General features: G+C 38.6%; 1 pseudogene; it reads right to left on the bottom strand.

The window, feature by feature from the left end:
* Positions 1-1590: 1590 nt before the first annotated feature.
* On the bottom strand, positions 1591-19820 carry LOC137963256 (uncharacterized; annotated as a pseudogene).
* Between the last annotated feature and the right edge of the window lie 1654 nt (positions 19821-21474).

Genomic DNA, 21474 nt, shown 5'->3' with positions numbered 1-21474 from the left:
CTTGTCCCAAGCGTCGGTGTGGATGTAGGTGAGGTGCGTGGGTGAGCCCCATGGGCAAGGCTTGTATGCAGGTGATTGGCGTGCGTGCATTCAAGCTGTAGAGGATGGCTATCAGTTTCTTTGTCTCGTTTAAATTTGAAAATTTTAACTTGGTTCAATTGAAATGCTCTTGAATTAGACTTTAAGAGCTTATTTAGGCATTTGTGATAATGCCAAGTTTGAATTTAAATAAAGGGGTAAACCTCATACAAAGGTGCGAAGATCATATTGATCCATGTAAGAGGAAGGGATAAGGATTCTTATCCCTAGTTTGCATATATGTAGGCTTTAGGCTTTGTAACCACAAGTGTAAACCATCTTCATTTTGTGCAAAGAAGTTTCCCTTATTTCAAAGCTCTTTTTTTTTGTTCTTTTTAAGTTATTTCTTTTTAAGTTTCCCTTATTTTCAAAGCCCTTTTTTTGGTTCTTTTTTAAGTTATTTTCAAAGCTCTTTTTTTTGTTCTTTTAAGTTTTTGAGAGGCTAACTAGCCTTCTTTCATTAGAGTAAGTTAGGCCACGTGTTGGGATTCTAAGAGTGTCCTTGAGGTAAGATTGTTATGCTCGAAGGCCATATGAATATGATACTGCAAGTAACTCCAACTAATTTTCTGGTTAAATTCCATGGTGCATTTCCCCTTTCTCCATGGTATATCTCCATTGTATTTAATTTGTTATTAAAATTCTAGTAGTTTTTTTTGGGTCAATTTTTTAGTCAAACTCTTGTGGTCAACAGTTTTAGTCAATTTTGTGCTCCATTGCTTAGTTACTATTCTGGTTAATTTTTTGTTATCATTCTATCTCTTTTGTCCCCTATGTTTGGTGTAAAACAATTGTCGCTTTTGTTAGTCCGCTAGAAATTCTAGAATTTTGGTGTAGCTAATGAAACTTCTTGTATTTTTTTAATCACATCAGAACATTACCTATACTTCCACTACCTGCATAGAGCAAGAGTGCACCCAACAGTCAGAGTGAGTTAAGTGTTTTTATTCACCGAAGTAGTATATTTTTGTGAGCAACCATTAAAATAGTTAATACTCTTTCTTTTTTTCATGCACTAAAATTGGGCTTGTCTGCCTTTGAAATTGAAAGGAGTCTTTTTTCAAGCATAGGCCATTTTCATGCACTAAAATTGGGCTTGTCTGTCATTTATGTTTTTTTACAGTGACAAATAGCCATATTCTTATACTCGGTCATGAGTCACTGTAAATCCGACAAAAGAACAAAAGAGCTTGCATACATATATTCAAGAAGATTCTTATTAATCTATTTACAATAGTCATCAGGTCATTAATACAAGTCTTATTATTTACCCTTTTCACTGGAAAACCAAAAAGAATAACTTCCCTCTTTAATATTGATTGCATGGGGGAAGCAGATTCCTATAGAGGGCACAAGAATTGACATGAAAATTACAACATGCTAGCCACTGCAGTAGCCGCCAGATGCTAACTGGGTCTCATATTCTACACCTTTTTGCTTCAAATCTTCTTGATATGAATATGCACCTGAATTGAGTGCCAATAATAGTGAAGAGATCCAATGCTGACTTCTTCAATGAAAGACGAGGTTGTAACAACTCTTGTCACAAGGGTATGCACAGTCTATCATCTTCACTTCAGCTCGGTCAAAGTACCAATCACCGACAGCTACAGCGATACTCTGCTGTCAACAAATTTCAGATGTTTGTTTTTCAATGGGAATCTAAGAGAAAAATAGTGACAGAGTTTTGAACCAAAGCACTCTTCCATTCTTTTCTTCCCCAGACTTGGTGAATGAAAATTAAAATAGATAAGAGTAAATTGAAACCACACCCATAAACTGAACAGTCTGGCTATGGCTGCCACTTGACATATCAGCTCAAAGTTTGACAGAGGGAGGGAGAGACAATCCTAATACCTTGTTCCTAATGACAGGAGAATTGTTGGAAAACCATGTGCCCTACCTCTCAGATTGGCAATGGGCGAAACATGAATTTATGAACAACCTAGTTTTGCTTCGACATTGAAAACCCTTTAATAGCTGAAAGCATTTTATTCCTAAAATCTGTTTAAGAAGATAACACCAAAGCTTCAAAAGTATTTCGATGCCAATTATTGACATAAATGACACTAAAGTACAAAGGTGAATAACAGTGAAAGAGAAGTACTCTGGAAGAATCTGATTTGTCCTGGTGTGCACCTTTCATAATTTAACTTGCATGCATGCCATTCACCATGCGAATGAGCTGATGGCGGATACAAACTAGCTTGTACCAGAAAAAAACAAACAAAAAAAATGAATAAGAAACAATTCAAAACATAAGCAGACATATTCAGTAATGGATCATTCAGAATCTACAAAAGTTTACCTGCCAAATATCATATGCAGCAATTAGAAGAAAAAGTGGGGTTTTAATATTAGCCACCAAATTTTCAGGGAAGAAACACTGTAACAAAGTTGGAACCACATACATTAATCTCCAGTTTATATGTTTTTATGTGAGAGTAAAAGAGAGAATAAAAAAGAAGGATGAATTTACAGAAGTTGGATCCTTATACGATGTACAAAAGGATGGGAGGAAAGAGTCTATGCATATCAATTCTCATTTATTGTGCTCATTTATGATGATCCTGAAGTATTTGCAATTAGCAAGAAGCAAGCACCAAATCAATAGCCTGGGCATAATTTCAGGCTTGCCTAGTATTTGATTGAGATAAAAACCTTTAGAACAGAGCATGATCCATGACCCCTTGATTCCACTCATGATGACAATAATACAAGAAAAAGAGTAGAAAAAAGCAAGCCATACGCATCAAGGAACATCCCAGCATCAACAAGACACTTGACTTTTATTGATCTTAGAAAGAGTTCTTTGAACTCATCACAATGCATTATGGATGATAAACATCCAGCAGAACAACCAGAAAGAAGATCATAGAATGCACCAACCAGATAAAATCACCAAAAACCCCAATATTTTGAGTTAAAGTCCTTACACAAAAGAAGTGATAAAATCATTAGATGAAAGACCAAACCTTCTTAACATAGCGCATCCCCTTTGACATCAGAGCTTCCATGGCAGGGAGATGAGAGAGAGGATTCGGGAGAGAGGGCGAAAAAAATTGAAAATGAAGAGACCCAGAGAGTAGGTGAGGGAGAGAGAGGGGAAAAATCGACGAGGATTCGAACCCTCGGCGTTTGGTAGATATTGATTGGCAAAAACGGGCGGAAACCAAATTCCATAACTTAAACTGTAGAGATGATTTTTGGAGTCATCTTAGTCATCTAGATGACTTGAACTCTAGTATTCCACTGACGTCAGGAAATGAACTGAATAATGTGGCTGAAGTTCATCTCCAATGACCACTTGAAAAAGAGCAAAAAAAAGCAAGCCATACGCATATAGGAACAACATCAACAGGACACTTGACTTTTATTGATCTTGGAAAGCGTTGTTTGAAATCATCACAATGCATTATGGATGATAAACCTCCTGTAGAACAACCAAAAAGAAAAGCCTAGAATGCACCAACCAGATAAAATCATCAAAAACCCCAAGATTTTGAGTTAAAGTCCTTACACAAAAGAAGTGATAAAATCATTAGATGAAAGACCAAACCTCCTTAACATAGCACATCCCCTTTGACATCAGAGCTTCCATGGCAACCAGCCAAATTTGCTGCCCACGAAAGACAAGCCCAGCAGCCTAAATAGAAAAGAGGAAATAAATATATGTAGGAATTGGTCTAGAGCAAGAATGATTATGGTTGTTTTCACTTGAAACAAGAAAATATATAGAAACAAATATCCCAAAGTACCTGGTTTACACCTTCACCCCTAAAGGATGCCCCATCACTTATAATGGATAAGGAATAGCGAGGCCTCAGAGAGACGAAGACTGAAGAGAGATGGTGGAGAAGAGAGAGGGAGAAGAGAGATCGAGGGCCGCAGGGAGATGTGAGAGAGGGTGCAAGAGAGAGGGCGAAAAAAATGAAAATGAAGAGACCCAGAGAGTGGGTGCGGGAGAGAGGGGAAAAAATCGACGAGGGTTTGAACCCCTGGCGTTTAGTTGATCATGATTAGCAAAAACGGTCAGAAACCAGATTAAATAACTTAAACTGGAGAGATGATTTTTGGATTCATCTTAGTCATCTAGATGACTTGAACTCTGTTATTCCATTGACGTCAGGAGATGAACTGAATAATGTGGCTGAAGTTCATCTCCAATGACCACTTGACACCCCCTCCCCTCTTAAATAGATTTCGATAATTATATTTTATCTTTAGAGGAGCTCATTTGGTCATCTTGCAAAAACTATTAGAATTGAAGTCAATCACTTTGTGTGTTGTTTTCCTAGGGTGACCATAAAGGTGATTTGAAATCTTTCAGCATTAGCATCATTTATGCTCAAACTTCAATCTTCTTCATGTCTGAAAGCTATTTTCTGAGTTGATGGGTTAGTTCAATCGAGAAAGAGAATAGCTAAACTGATTTTTATTACATTAACTTAAATTGCAGAATGTTTTAGCTTGCCTATCTTACTCAGAATTTTTTCTTTCTACCACATTTATCAAAGTGCCCAATTTTATTGATCGCACATCTCCATCCTTCCAATCCCTTCCTCGGATTCCCTTTCCACCCGTGTTATGTTTTTCTATTCCACATTCCCTCTAAAAAAAAATTAAAATCTAAAACAAAAATCGAGATATAAAATATTAAAAAGGAGCGTTATGTTGTTCGATTAAAGAATAAAACATTTACTGTCCGTGTCAAAACTCAACCAAACTGCATTAATAAAGGAAAATAAAACAAAATCGTACTTTTTTCCCCTCTTCTCTTCTTTTCGAATATTTTGAACTGTTAAAAAAGAAAACAAACTATATATACAAATATGTTTTGCCGCCCCTAACCACAACATTACTAGGGAGAAATTAGATGGTGGTAGAGGAACAACGGGCTAAAAAGGGTGCAACATGAGGACTTCCCAGAAGGTCACCCATCCTAGTACTACTCTCGCCCAAACGTGCTTAAATTCGGAGTTTTGATGGGCTTTCTTTTAATACAATCCACACAAGTACAAAAATCACTAAAGTCAAAAGCCTCAATGACTCCTTCATTTACTAATCTCTTAATTCTAACAGTGGAAATATTACCTAATCTTCTATGCCACAACATAGAGGGTTTCTCATTTATAACACCATGTTTAATGCCAACATCTATACCATGCACAATTACAAGACCACAATTAAGGGTAGAATTTAAAAGAAGTTTGAATAACCATCATCCAAAATAATTTTTCCAACAAGAATATTGTCTTTCTACAAATGAAGGAAATTAGTAAGGAAATTGAAACAAAAACAACAAAATAAAAGTCTAGAAACATAAATAAGGTTTCTTGAAAAGGATGGAACATAAAAGGTCTTTTCAAAGTCCGAAACAAAACCAGAATTTAGGACAAGTCTATAGGTCTCAACTGCCCCCACATATGAACCCATCTTGTTTCCTGAATAGTTGGAACATTAACTTTTTGTCGGTTTTCGTTGGTTTAAGAAGCTATGCATGGTGTTAGAAACATGGATTGTAGTACCAGAATCAATCCACCAAGTGTTATAAGAAATATTAACCATATTAGATTCAAAACACACTAAAGAGATGAGATTACCTTTCTTTTCAAGCCAATGCTTGAATTTGGGACAAGTCTTCCTTTTATGTCCTTTCTTCTTGCAAAAGAAACATTTGATATCTCCCTTATTAACTTAATTAAGAGGGGCTTTTCTCTTCTCGTTCTTAAATGGTTTCTTGCCATGAGTCATCAAATTTGAACTTCCAATCCCCTCTTGATTCAGCCTCCCTTCTTCTTGTACACACATGGTCAGAAGTTTATTAATTGATCATTTTTCCCTACGTGTGTTGTAAGAGATCTTGAACCGTCCATATTCTGACGAGAGCAAGTAAAGGATGAAGTAAACCAGAAATGACTCCGACATCTCAATCTCCAACAATTTTAGTATAGCGGTAATGTCCCACATCTGCACGATGTGCTCACGTACTACTTGGGTGCCTGTAAATTTCATGGAACACATTTTCGTCATCAAGGTGCTTGGTAATTGTTGATTTTTAGGATTCCATGAATTTAGCTCATGGAGAAAAAGGGAAAGAAACCCATTAGGAGAAAATAGGAGGAAGAAGGGTTATGGAATTGATTATAACCATTCCCTTGAAGCTCTATTTATAGATTAATAAAACTACTATATTACAATAATATCCTTAAAATTAGGGTTTTAACCCAAGAACTTTAACTTAATTACATCAATGCCATCTCTCTGAGATGACCCTTTATTTACCATCCTACCATCAATGTATCTGGACCTATGGGCCTTCTCCTTGATTTGTGGGCCTTGAGTCTGTCTTCAATATCTCTTAGATGAATGAGTCTTCCTTGATCTTATGGGCTTGGGCCCATCTTCTAATACACTTGGATATGTGAGTCTTCCTTGGTCATGTGGGCTTGAGCCCTGTCTTCCAACACTCCCCCTCAAGTTGGGGGTGAGAGAACAGTATGAACTTCTTGCTTGCTGCAAATGATATATAAAATCGTTTTTTGTATAATATGCCTCCATCATCCAACACTCCCCCTCATGCTGGTGCTCTCGTTCGTGAGGCACATCTGGTATAATATCAGTGAGATTAAATCACTCCTAGCCGCTAAGACATTGCTCTGAGTGTCTACCTCCACCACCATGTCCCTCTACAGGGCAACGACTCTCAAGTGGTAGAGTAATATATGAAATTAATAGGGGGAAGTACCATAAATATAATAATAAGTTCCTCCGTTAACGACTTCGAACGACAAAAATAAGATATTTTTTATGGGGATGAAGTTCATTACTCAAGGACTTCCAACCACAAAAATTTTGATATTTATTACAGGGATGAAGTTCCTCCGTCAAGGACTCCAAACCACAAATAATTTTGATATTTTTTATGGGAATGAAGTTCCTCCGTCATGGACTCCCAACCACAAAAATTTGATATTTTTGACGGGAATGAAGTTCCTCCACCACGGACTCCCAACTACAAATAAATTTAATATTTTTTACAGGGATGAAGTTTCTCCGTCATGGACTCCCAACCACAAATAATTTTGAAATTTTTGACAGGGATGAATAATTTTTTATGGGGACATAAATAAATAATGGTATTAGGCTACCTCTTCTTTAAAAATAATGTCTCATCAAAAGAGACACAATAGCAGCAGTTGAAATGGACTCATGCCCCTTTAACACGACCCAAAATAATCCTTGTAAAATTGACCCATGAAATAATTTAATGCACATATCTATACCATATAATATGCTGACCAAAGAATAATCTGTCAATTCTTCACAATAAAACTCCAACCAGAGAAAAAGGTACCGAGTCGTGCCGAAATATTTATAAAATTTGGCATGTATACCAAGGCAAAAAATAAGTGGCCAGGGTTAGTTGACACGGAACGAGTTGACTCAGTCGGAGTTGCTATGGGTTGACTCGGTCTGGCTGGTGCTGAAACAGTAGTCGACTGGGAACTCGGGCGAGTCCAGGTTGTGCCAGCGGGCCATAGCGCTGATATATTCGTGTTTCGTAACTCAGGGAACATGAAATATATGAACAGTGAGAGATTCGTCTTCCTCGGTTTCTTCAGAAGGAAAGTTTCCAACCCTCTTCTTCCCAGACGCAGTGCGGAAACTCGGAAGGAAAGTTTCCATCCCGACTTCATCTTCTCCGGCAGCGGTGGGTCATCTTTCCCCGTGGCCGAACAGAGGACGACAAAAAAAAAATGCAGCAACAGTACATCTTCTTCCCGGACGCCGACGCTGTGATGGATTTGGTGACGAAGGCAACTCGCCGGAAACAGTATTCTGGACGGAGTAAGCGGCTCGAGGAGAGAAGTTTTTTTCGCAAACTGTCGTCGTCTTCGGCCTCCAAAAAAAATCGGCCGCAGCAGCAGCATCGTTGATGGGAAGCCTTCGACAAAGGACGGTAAGCTGGACTGGTGCTTGTTCTCCCGTTCATGGTGTCATCGTCTCCTGTAAAGGTGATGTGACCTTCGGCAAAACAGACGTCGGCTTAACGACAATAATTCTGCAACGGAATTATTTCCTACAGAACAGAAATAATTCTGGCGCAAGCTTCCAATTGAGTGGCCTTGGCGTGCGGCGCAGACACTGCCAGAGAAGTTAAGCGAGACGAACGGTGAAGTTAAGTGAAGACGACAGCCAGTAGCAGCAGAAACACTACTCAGGAAGACGCCATGGATTTGCTCAAGAGTGAAGACAACAGATTATATACCAAGGGTAAGGCAGTTTATCGAGGTGGGAAGCAAACAATACCAGCGGCTGATTAATGAGAGAAAAAAATAGAACTCCATCTCATCATACTCTAGCAGACAAATAAACCGAAGAAAGAAAAACAATACAATTAAAATAAACCACGAATTTCACTAACTAAAAATAACATTATGAGAAAAGAAAAATACTCTATTTCTGAATCTTGAAAAAACCATACTCAGTCTTAAAAATCAAAGCTATGATACTATGTTGATTTTCAGGACTCCATGAATTTAACTCATGGAGAAAAAGGGAAAAAAACCCATTGAGAGAAAATCGAAGGAAGAAGGGTTATGGAATTGATTATAACCCTCCCCCTGAAGCTCTATTTATATATTAATAAAACTACTATATTATAATAAAACCCCTGAACTTAGGGTTTAGGGTTTAGGGATTTAACCCAGGAACTTTAACTTAATTACATCAATGCCATCTCTATGAGATGACCCTTTATTTATCATCTTGTCATCAATGTATGTGGGCCTATGGGCCTTCTCCTTGATCTGTGGGCCTTGAACCCATCTTCAATATATCTTAGATGCACGGGTTTTCCATGATCATATGGGTTTGGGCCCATCTTCTAATACACTTGGATATGTGAGTCTTCCTTGGTCGTGTAGGCTTGGGCCCTATCTTCCAACACTAATGTTTTGTCAGAAGTCTCAAACTAATCTTGAATAGTTTTAAGATATTCTTTGGCTTTGGCAAAATCAAGGATGGATCCATGGATACTTTCCCCAATGTGAGACATGATAAACATAAAACTTAAGCGATCTAATCACACCCAGAGATCAAATGATATTTTTGTCAACTTGGGTACTTGATTCCATGGGCCATGAACGTCCATCCACTCGAAATGCCAAATCAAGGTACTGCATGTTAGGAATTGTAAGCCCTAATTCAGCACTAATGAGAGCAATAATAAGAAATGTGGAAGAAGGTAAAAAACAAGCACGAAAATACACAAGGTTTATACAGGTTCGCCTCAAGGTGAAACTATGTCCTGTCTTCCGCCATTGCAATAATCCACTACGAAGAAGAAATAACTTACAAAGTGAAATCGCCCTTTTAGCGGCGAACCCCCAATATGAAGAGAAAACTAGGGATACCGCATTACAAGAATGAAATTCCTAAACTGCCCTTAATGAAACAACAATCAATATATTGTGGATCAAATGGGGTCTCCGCCCCCCATGTTGACCTTACCGCAAAGGTCAATCCGCAACCAACTTAGCGTAAGGCATTAATTAGGCTCTAATCATCATAATTAGTACCATTCAAAGGAAAAATATTGGAGGAATAAAAATTTGGAACAGATAAAGTTTGAAGAACTGCAAAATAAACAACAATGTTTATTAAAACATGCAGTGGAACCAAAAATTGAATATTTACCCATGTAAATAAATTCAAACAAATTAATCAACATGTGAGTTGGCTTAGATTATAACACAAATGATTTATCTCGCTTTATGATGGCTTCATAAATTTATCTCTAAAGGAATTTTCTAGGCTTGTGGGCAACCAAAAATTTGTTTTAAATTTGCCTATCCAATTCTAATTAATCACTTAAATATAAAAATTACCACGTGAGGTTAAATTATTAACTTTCCATGGTTAATCACAAAATTTTATGTCATTAACTTTATGTGACTAAACTTAATATCGCTAGACATTTTCCATAATTAAGAATGTTGTGGTTATTTCTTAATTATTCAAATGTAAACCAAAATATGACATCAAAATAATTGACTAAAATTTATGCCAATTATTAATTTCTTATATTTAGGTCAATCATAATATGCATAGAAGATTAAGTATGCATAAAACCTAAATAAAATTTTCACATATAAAAATTAATACATATTAAACATTCTTATATGCATATCCAATTATTTAATCCATATGTACTAAAATGAAAAAGAATGAAAACTAAAATATTCTATTTTTCCTATTATTTATATATGAATTAAGTGTATGAAATGATAACACTGGGGTTTGATGGGCCATGAGCACGTTTGCTACTCTTGTGCGTACAGTGGTGCGGGACAGCTAGAGAGCATGATGTCGTGCTCCTGTGTTTGGCTGCGCTCCAACGAGAGCACGGAACACCAGCGCACACTACACCGGTCTCCCCTCTGTTCAGTCACGCCGCTCTCTACTGCTCACTACCAGGCATCTCGTCCAATTGTCTCATCCGTTCAGGACTCTACTCACCATCCCTGCACCGCCGTCTCCTTCCTCAGGTGCCATCGTCGCTGATGTGCGGCTGATGAACGCAACACGTCGATGTATATAGGTTTACATTATGACGTCTCACTCTCTCAGTGCTCTGGGACTGCACCTCTCGACTGCAGTTCAATGTGTAAGACGGTTAACAAACCATCACCTAGACAGTTCACGATCCGTCACTTAAGTGACCCATCCGTGATACTGTTTTCCACTGACAGTGGTCACCGGCTACAACCTTTTGGTTTCCTGTCGTTTGGTGGTCTCCTTTGATGGAGAGGAGCCAATAAAATGGGGTATGGTCTTGTAGAGGTATGCATGAACGTTGCCATCGACAAGCCTCTGTGATAGACGAGACATTCTGTTGGCCGGAGAAGATAGTGGAGAAGCTTTGTTCGTTGGAAGTTGACACAATGTCAGAAGGGATGATTTTGGTTTATGAATTTCTTGTATGATTTCGAAATTCTATTTAAAGCATTCCTACATGTGGTATCAGAGCTCCCTCTCTGATATGGAGTCATTTCCGTGGAGAGGAGCTCTCTGTGTACTCTGCAAGCGCCGGTGTTGTGGAGCCAACCGGCGTCTCACTGAGCGTTGTACTTCTGTCGACGTTGCCGTCGGATGATACCGGCTAAAGTCTGATAGGAGGCGACGTCCAGCAGAGGGCTGTCGTGGACGCTAAGAGTCATCTCTGCACGTGAAGACGACCTCCAGCGCACGTAAATAAAAAAATTGAAACATAGGTAAAACAATTTCAATGAAATAAGGAGTTGACTTGGCTGAGTCGACTCGTACCGGTTGCGCATGATCGGTCTAGATGCAACAAGTCAGACGAGTTGACTCGACTCGAACTTTATCGAGTCGTTTGGGTTGAATCAAATGGATTATTAATTGACATTCATTTTAGTCAATTATTTTTTATGTCATATTTAGGTTTACATTTTGAATAATTGAGTAATTGCCACAACATTCTTAATTATGGAAATGTCAAATGACATTAAGTTTAGTCACATAAAGTTAATGACATAAAAAATTGTGATTAATCACCGAGATATCATAATTTAATCCCACAGAGTAAATGTTATATTTATGTGATTAATCAGGATGGGAAATAAATATTTTAAAAAAAAATTCTAATTGCCCACAGGCCTAGAATATTCCTTTACAAACAAATTTCTAGATCTCATCATGAAAAGACACAAATCGCATGTGTTATAATCTAAGCCCACGGGAAAGATTATAATGGCACGCTAATTTATTTGTTTGGATTACTTATATAGGTAAATATACAAATTTTGGCTTTATTACATGTTTAGTAAGCTTGTTAGCTACTTTTTGCAGCTCGTTCGACAAGAATCGTTGAATCTAAGAATGCAAGGTTCCTTGAGAATGATGAGATTAGTGGGAGTAGCCAACCTCGAAACTTAGTTTTTGAGAAGCATACAAATACTCCACCTGCTGCTACAACTTCGGATAGATTGGTTGTTGTTCATAAAAATCATCAGGATTCGATAATTCAAGTACAACCAATAGTTGAAGAACCATCTCATCATGAGGATACTCCTATAGATCAGGTTACTCAACATTCTCCACCTGAAAATGTTGAAGTGCCATTAAGAAGATCTTCACGAGTTAGAAAACCTGCAATCTCTTCAGATTATGAAGTGTAATTTCAAGAATCTGACATGGACATTTGTGCTGAAGATGATCCTATTACGTTTTCACAGGCCATGAGTGGAAAAAAATCCACATTATGGACTGATGCCATGAAGGAAGTGTTGGATTCAATGGCTAATAACCAAGTTTGACATCTTGTTGAATTGCCTCAAGGGGGGAAGGCCATTGGCTGTAAATGGGTTTTCAAAACCAAAAAAAAATCTTTAGGCAATATTGAAAGATATAAGGAAAGATTAGTAGCCAAAGGATTTATTCAACAAGAAGGAATTGATTGTCACAAAACCTTCTCTCCTGTTTCAAAGAAGGATTCATTTCGGATAATTATGGCATTAGTAGCTCATTTTGATATGGAGTTACATCAAATGGATGTGAAAATGACTTTCCTAAATGGAGACCTAGAAGAAGAGGTTTACATGAACCAACCTGAAGGTTTCATTTTAGTGGGGAATGATCACTTGGTTTGTAGACTTAAGAAATCTATATATGGACTAAAACAAGCCTCCCGTCATTGGTATTTAAAATTTCATGATGTTATTTCTTCATTTGGGTTTACGAAGAATATCATGGATCAATGTATATACCATAAGGTCAGTGGGAGCAAAATAGTTTTCTTAGTCCTATATGTAGGTGATATTTTACTTGCTTAGTGTGATTTAGGATTACTTCATGAGGTCAATCGATTTCTCTTGTTGAAATTTTATATGAAGGATATGGGCGAAGCTGCTTATGTCATAGGCATAAAGATTGATAGAGACAGATCCCAAGGGACATTAGGATTGTTTCAAGAAGCCTATATCAATAAAATTCTAGAGAGATATCGTATGAATAATTGCTCATCTAGTGTTGCACCTATTGTGAAAGGTGACAAATTAAGTTTGGAACAAGGTCCACGAAATAATTTAGAGAGGGAACAAATGAAAAATATTCCCTATGTTTCTACAGTTGGGAGTTTAATGTATGTTCATGTTTGCACATGACCTGACATAGCATATATTTTGGGAATGTTGGGCATATATCAAAGTAATCCCGATTTGGACTATTGGAAAGCTGCAAAGAAAGTCACGCGATACCTTCAGGGGACTAAAAGACTACAAGCTCATGTACAGACGATCTAATCATCTGGAAGTGATTGGATATTCTGACTCTGATTTTGTTGGCTGCCTTGATTCGAGAAAGTCAACATCGAGATTCGTCTTCTTATTACCTGGAGGGGCCATTTCTTGGAGAAGTGCAAAACAATCTTTGATTGCTACTTCTACCACTGAAGCAGAGTTTGTAGCATGTTTTGAAGCGTCATCACAGGCTATATGGTTGAAAAGTTTTATTTCAGGTTTTAAAATTGTTAACACCATTTCTAAGCCATTAAGGATTTATTGTTACAATTCTGTAGTAGTGTTTTTGGCCAAGAACAATAAGAGCGGAAGTCGTAGTAAACATATTGACATAAAGTTTTTAGCTATTCGAAAACATGTCAAAGCAAATAAGGTGGTTGTGGAATACATCAATACCAGATTAATGATCCCTGATCCGTTCACAAAAGGTCTACCACCTGCTGTTTATAAGGGACATGTTGAACATATGGGACTCAATTCTATTAAGTAATTTATGTAATTGAGATTCCCTTTCTGTTTGTATCGCAATTTTGTCAATGAAAAACTCCATTAACTTCATTTGTGTCTTCTCTTATTTGGTTAGCAAGAAACAAGCACAGAATCAATATCCTTGGCCTAATTTCATGCTTGCCTAGTATTTGATCGAGACAAAAAGCTTTAGAACAAAGCATGATCCATGACCCCTTGATTCCACTCATGATGACAATAATACAAGAAAAAGAGCAGATAAAAGCAAGCCATACGCATCAAGGAACATCCCGGCATCAACAAGACACTTGATTTTTATTGATCTTGGAAAGAGTTCTCTGAACTCATCACAATGCATTATGGATGATAAACCTCCAGCAGAACAACCAGAAAGAAGTGCCCAGAATGAACCAGCCAGATAAAATCACCAAAACCCCAAGATTTTGAGTTAAAGTCCTTACACCAAAGAAGTGATAAAATCATTAGATAAAAGACCAAACCTCCTTAACATAGCGCATCCCCTTTGACATCAGAGCTTCCATGGCAGCCAACCAAATTCGATGCCCACGAAAGACAAGCCCAACAGCCTAAATAGAAAAGAGAATGATTATGGTTGTTTTCACTGGAAACAAGAAAATAAATAGAAACAAATATCCCAAAGTACCTGGTTTACACCTTCACCGCTAAAGGATGCCCCATCACATAAAATGGATAAGGGATAGCGAGGCTGCAGAGAGATGGAGACTGGAGAGAGATGGTGGAGAAGAGAGAGCGAGTAGAGAGATCGAGGGCCGCAGGGAGAGGATAGAGAGGGTGCGGGAGAGAGGGCGAAAAAAATAAAAAATGAAAAGACCCAGAGAGTGGGTGCGGGAGAGAGAGGGGAAAAAATCGACGAGGGTTCGAACCCTTGGCATTTGGTTGATCATGATTGGCAAAAACGGGCGGAAACCAGATTCCATAACTTAAACCGTAGAGATGATTTTTGAATTCATCTTAGTCATCTAGATGACTTGAATTCTGGTGTTCCACTGACGTTTGGAGATGAACTGAATAATGCGGCTGCAGTTCATCTCCAACGACAACTTGACCCACCCCCCCCCCCCCCCCCCCCTCATAAGTAGATTTCAATAATTATATTTTATCTTTAGAGGAGCTCACTTGGTCATCTTGCAAAAACTATTAGAATTGAAGTCAATCACTTTGTGTGTTGTTTTCCTAGAGTGTGCATAATGGTGATTTGAAATCTGTCAGCATTGGCATCATTTATGCTCAAAATCCAATCTTCTTCTTGACTAAAAGCTATTTTCTGAGCTGATGGGTTAGTTCAATCGAGAAAGAGAAAGCTAAACTGATTTTTATTACATTAACTATAATTGCAGAATGTTTTAGCTTGCCTATCTTACTCAGAATTTTTTCTTTCTACCACATTTATCAAAGTGCCCAATTTTATTGATCGCACGTCTCCATCCTACCAATCCTTTCCTTGGATTCCCTCTCCACTTGTGTTCTGTTGGTCTATTCCACATTCCCTCCAAAAAATAAAATAAAAAATTAAAATCTTAAGGAAAAATTGAGATATAAAATATTAAAAAGGAGCGTTATGTCGTTCCATTAAAGAATAAAACATTTACCATCCATGTCAAAACTCAACCAAACTGCATTAATAAAGGAAAATAAAACAAAATCGTACTTTTTTCCTCTCTTCTCTTCTTTCCGAATATTTTGAACTGTTAAAAAAGAAAACAAACTATATATGCAAATATGTTTGGCCGCCCCTAACCGCAACATTACTAGGGAGAAATTAGCTAGTGGCATAGGAATAGCTGGCAAAAAGGGGTGCAACACGAGGACTTCCCAGGAGGTCATCTATCCAAGTACTACTCTCGTCCAAGTGTGCTTAACTTCGGAGTTTTGATGGGCTTTCTTTTAATACAATCCACATAAGTAAAAAAATCACTAAAGTCAAGAGCCTGAATGACACCTTCATTTACTAATCTCTTAATTCTAACAATGGAAATATTACCTAATTTTCAATGCCACAACATAGAGGGTTTCTCATTTATAACACCAAGTTTAATGCCAACATCTGTACCATGCACAATTACAAGACCACAATTAAGGGTAGAATTTAAAAGAAGTTTGAATAACCATCATCCAAAATACTTTTTTCCAACAAGAATATTGTCTTTCTAAAAATGAAGGAAATTAGTAAGGAAATTGAAACAAAAACCACAAGATAAAAGTCAAGAAACGTAAATAAGGTTTCTTGAAAAGGATGGAACATAAAAGGTCTTTTCAAAGTCTAAAAAAAACAAAATTAAGGACAAGTCAATAGGTCTCAACTGCCCCCACATATGAATCCATCTCTTTTTCTAAATAGTTGGAACATTAACTTTTCATCGGTTTTCGTTGGTTTAAGAAGCTATGCATGGTGTTTGCAACATGGATTGTAGTACCAGAATCAATCCACCAAGTGTTATAAGAAATATTAACCATATTAGATTCAAAACACACTAAAGAGATGAGATTAGCTTTCTTTTCAAGCCAATGCTTGACTTTAGGACAAGTCTTCCTTTTATGTCCTTTCTTCTTGCAAAAGAAACATTTGAAATCTCCCTTATTAACTTAATTAAGAGGGGCTTTTCTCTTCTCGTTCTGAAATGGTTTCTTGCCACGAGTCATCAAATTTGAACTTTCAATCCCCTCTTGATTCAGCCTCCCTTCCTCATGTACGCACATGGTCAGAAGTTCATTAATTGATCATTTTTCCCTATGTGTGTTGTAAGAGATCTTGAACGGTCTGTATTTTGACGAGTGCAAGTAAAGGATGAAGTAAATCAGAAATGACTCAGACATCTCAATCTCGAACAATTTCAGTATAGCAGTAATGTCCCACATCTGCACGATGTGCTCACACACACCTTTGGTGCCAATAAATTTCATGGAACACATTTTCGTCATCAGGGTGCTTGCTTATTGTTGATTTTTAGGATTCCATGAATTTAGCTCATGGAGAAAAAGGGAAAGAAACCCATTGGGAGAAAATAGGAGGAAGAATGGTTATGGAATTGTTTATAACCCTTCCCTTGAAGCTCTATTTATAGATTAATAAAACTACTATATTACAATAATACCCTTGAAATTAGGGTTTAGGGTTTAGGGTTTCAACCCAAAGAACTTTAACTTAATTACATCAATGTCATCTCTATGAGATGACCTTTTATTTACCATCCTACCATCAATGTATGTGGGCCTCTGGGCCTTCTCCTCGATATGTGAGCCTTGAGCCTGTCTTCAATATTTCTTAGATGCATGAGTCTTCCTTGATCTTATGAGCTTGGACCTATCTTCTAATACACTTGGATATGTGAGTCTTCCTTGGTCATGTGGGTATGGGCCCTGTCTTCCAACACTCCCCCTCAAGCTGGGGGTGAGAAAACAACATAAACTTCTAGCTTGCAGCAAATGATATATAGAATCGTTTTTTTGTATAATATGCCTCCATCATCCAACACTCCCCCTCACGCTGGCGCTCTCGTTCATGAGGCCCATCTGGTATAATATCAGTGAGAGTAAATCACTCCTAGCCGCTGCTCTGAGTGTCCACCTCCACCACCATGTCCCTCAATAGGGCAATGACTCTCAAGTGGTAGAGTAATATATGAAATTAATAGGGGGAAGTACCATAAATATAATAATAAGTTCCTTCATCAAGGACTTCGAAAGACAAACATATAATATTTTGACGGGGATGAAGTTCCTTAGTCATGGACTTCCACAAAAATTTTGATATTTTTGACAGGGATGAAGTTCCTCCGTCATGGACTCCAAACCACAAATAATTTTGATATTTTTTACAGGAATGAAGTTCCTCCGGCAAGGACTCCCAACCACAAAAATTTGATATTTTTGACGGGGATGAAGTTCCTCCGCCACGGACTCCCAACCACAAATAAATTTGATATTTTTTACGGGGATGAAATTTCTCCGTCATGGACTCCCAACAACAAAATATTTTGATATTTTTGACACGGATGAAGTTCCTCCGTCATTGACTGCCAACCACAAAATTTTGATATTTTTTACAGGGACATAAATAAATAATGGTATTAGGCTACCTCTTCTTTAAAAATAATGTCTCATCAAAAGAGACACAATAGCAGCAGTTGAAATGGGCTCATGCCCATTTAACACGACCCAAAATAATCCTTGTAAAATTGACCTATGAAATAATTTAATGCACATATCTGTGCCAAATAATATGCTGACCAAGGAATAATCTCTCAATTTTTCATAATAAAACTCCAACCAGAGAAAAAGTTATTGAGTCGTGCCGAAATATTTATAAAACTTGGGCATGTATACAAAGGCAAAAAATAAGTGGCCCAGGTTAGTTGACACAGACCAAGTTGACTCAGTCCGAGTTGTTATGGGTTGACTCGGTCTGGCTGGTGCTGAAACAGTGGTCGGCTGGGATCTCGGGCGTTGGATTGACTTGGGTGAGTCCAGGTTGTGCCAGTGGGCCATGGCGCTGATAAATTCGTGTTTCCTAACTTAGAAAACATAAATATTTGAATAGTGAAATATTCGTCTTCCTTGGTTTCTTCGGCGGAAACAAAGTTCGGCTGGAGCTCAGAAGGAAAGTTTCCAACCCTCTTCTTCCCGGGCGCAGTGCGGAAACTCGGAAGGAAAGTTTCCATCCCGACTTCATCTTCTCCGGCAGCGGTGGGTCGTCTTTCCCCACGGCCGAACAAAGAACGACGAAAAAAAATGCAGCAACAGTACATCTTCTTCCCGGACGCCGACGCTGTGATGGATTTGGTGACGAAGACAACTTGCCGGTAACAGTATTCTGGACGGAGTAAGCGGCTCGGGGAGAGAAGTTTTGTTTTGCAAGCTGTCATCGTCTTCGGCCTCCAAAAACAATTGGCAGCACCAGCAGCGGCGTTGATGGGAAGCCTTCGACAGCGAACAGTAAGCTGGACTGGTGCTTGTTCTTGAAAGGATTTGATAATAACCACCACACTTCGAAGGTGGAGTTGATGATCAATTTATAAGCTTTACAATGCCATATACAGAATATTACAATCAATCTGAAATGGAAATTATACAAAGAATTTGCCTGTAATCAGGGCTAATTATCCTCAACGGAATATACAGAAATGGATCCTTGAATCAAGGCGATATATCTGTAACAATATCTTCAACACCCCCCCGCAAGCGAACCGTCTGATTGGAACGAACGTGAAGCTTGGATCGAAAAAATTCAAAAAGAGGGCGAGAAACACTTTTGGTGAAGATGTTAGCAACCTGTAGGTGAGAGGGCACAAACTGGGTGCAAAGTTTGCCAGCGACAACAAATTCCCGAAGAAAATGGTAATCTAATTCAACATGTTTGGCCCGCTTGTGGGAAACATGATTGGAGCTTAAGAAGATAGCACTTTTGTTGTCGCATAAGAGCAAGGGTGGCTGTGGAACTGGGACCTTGAGATCATGCAAAAGATGCGTAAGCCAAAGAAGTTCAGTAGTGGTCATAGCTAGGGCGCGATACTCAGATTCACAATTGGAGCGGGAGACAGTGGGTTGCTTCTTTGCACTCCAAGAAATGAGATTGTTACCAACATAAATGGAGTAGCCTAATGTGGAGCGACGAGTATCGGGGCAGCCAACCCAGTCAGCATCCGAATAGGTGACTAGCGCACTGGGAACAGTGGATGGACGAAAAATAAGGCCAAAATGGAGAGTGCCCTTAACATAGCAAAGAATACGTTTAACAGCAAAAAAATGATCTTCAGTAGGCGCGTGCAAAAATTGGCTGATAGAATTAACAGCATGAGCAATATCTGGGCGCAAAATGGTCAAATATTGAAGGGCGCCAACCAGAGACCGATAGAGAGTAGGATCAGAGAAAGGAGAACCATCAGTAGACAAGTGTTGGGAAACAACCATGGGAGTGTGAACAGGTTTGCTGTCGAGCAACTAAACGCGAGTGAGAATATCCCGAGCATATTTTAACTGACTGATAAATAGACCATCAACAGTGGGTGAAGCTTCAAGACCAAGAAAGTAGCTGAGGGAGCTCAAATCCTTGGTAGCAAACTCAGAATGAAGCTTATGAGTAAAGCTGTCAAGCAGAGATAGATTATTGCCAGTAACAATAATGTCATCAACATAAAGAAGCAAATTTATAAGGCTAGAGTGTTGATGAAATACAAAGAGAGAGGTGTCGACACGGCTGCAAGAAAACCCAAGTGTGAGAAGAAAGGAGTTGAAACACTGAAACCAGGCACGAGGCTCTTGCTTGAGGCCATAGAGAGCTTTCTTTAACAGACAAAGATGAGTGGGAAAACGAGGATCAATATATCCAGGAGGTTGTTTCATATAAACATGTTCAGTATGGTTGCCATTGAGGAAGGCATTCTTGACATCAAGTTGCCTAAGAGGCCATTTATTGGTAACAACAAGAGAAAGCACAACACGGACAGTAGTAGCTTTGACAACCGGACTAAATTTTTCTGTGTAATTGAGACCAGGTACCTGAGTATAACCTTTGGCAACAAGGCGAGCTTTGAGACACTCGACAGTATCATCCAAAAAATATATAGTGCGAAACACCCATTTAGAGCCCACTATGTTGGTGTTGAGAGGACGAGGAACCAAAATCCAAGTACCATTTTGTTGCAAAGCTTGAACTTCCTCATCCATGGCAGCAAGCTAAGCAGGATTCTTAGTAGCAGATTTGAATCCTTTGGGCTCAGTAGAAGTAAGAAGAGCCGAAAGAAGTCCATTAGAGCACAAGACGCTGAGATGCGCTGAATGACGAGGCTTGAAAATACCAACTTTAGCACGGGTAATATAGGAGCTCAAGGGAGAAGGCAGATGAGCAGCGGTCTCAATAGAAGGCGGATGAGCAGTGGTCTCAATAGAAGGTGGACTAGAAACCGAGGATAGCAAAGAAGCACCTGCAAGAGAATTATTAACCTACACAGACTCATCCAAAAGGTCAGAACAAATATTACACAGGGAGGAGCTGGATCAAAGAATGTGCGGGAAATGTGGAGGAGAGGAAGGGGTGTGTGGCTCAATATGATGAAGACGAGGTTCCAAGAAATTGGATATGTGAAGAGAAGAAAGTGGTTGGGCCTGGGACCTAGGGATTGTAGGAAAGTGAGTTTCATCAAATTGAGCATGACGGGTGATATATAGCCGAGAGGTGAGAGGATCAAGACAACAAAACCCTTTGTGAGAGGGACTATTACCTAAGAAAAGGCAGGGAACACTACGGGGAGAAAGTTTGTGAGGCATATAATCACACAAGCAAGGATAAACACGACAACCGAAAGGATGAAAATTTTCATAATTCAGAGAGTAGCCGTATAAAAGGTCAAAGGGTGACTTACCTCCAAGAAGCGGAGTGGGCAACCGGTTGATGATATAAACTGCAGTGCTGAAAGCGTCAACCCAGAAGTGAGAAGGAAGATGAGAGTGGAAGAGAAGTATTAAACCAATCTCAGTCAGATGATGATGTTTTCTTTCAGCGCGACCATTTTGAGCAGGAGTATAAGGGCAAGAGAGTTGATGATGAATGCCAGAAGAACGTAGA

The sequence above is a fragment of the Aristolochia californica genome, unplaced genomic scaffold (assembly GCF_029961685.1).
Source record: "Aristolochia californica isolate CCGP_79_NKW_82.1479 unplaced genomic scaffold, dmAriCali1.0.hap1 SCAF_4, whole genome shotgun sequence".
NCBI classification, from domain to species: domain Eukaryota; kingdom Viridiplantae; phylum Streptophyta; class Magnoliopsida; order Piperales; family Aristolochiaceae; genus Aristolochia; species Aristolochia californica.
Note: the sequence above shows the minus strand (reverse complement) of the source record. Positions and strands in the feature narration are given on the sequence as shown.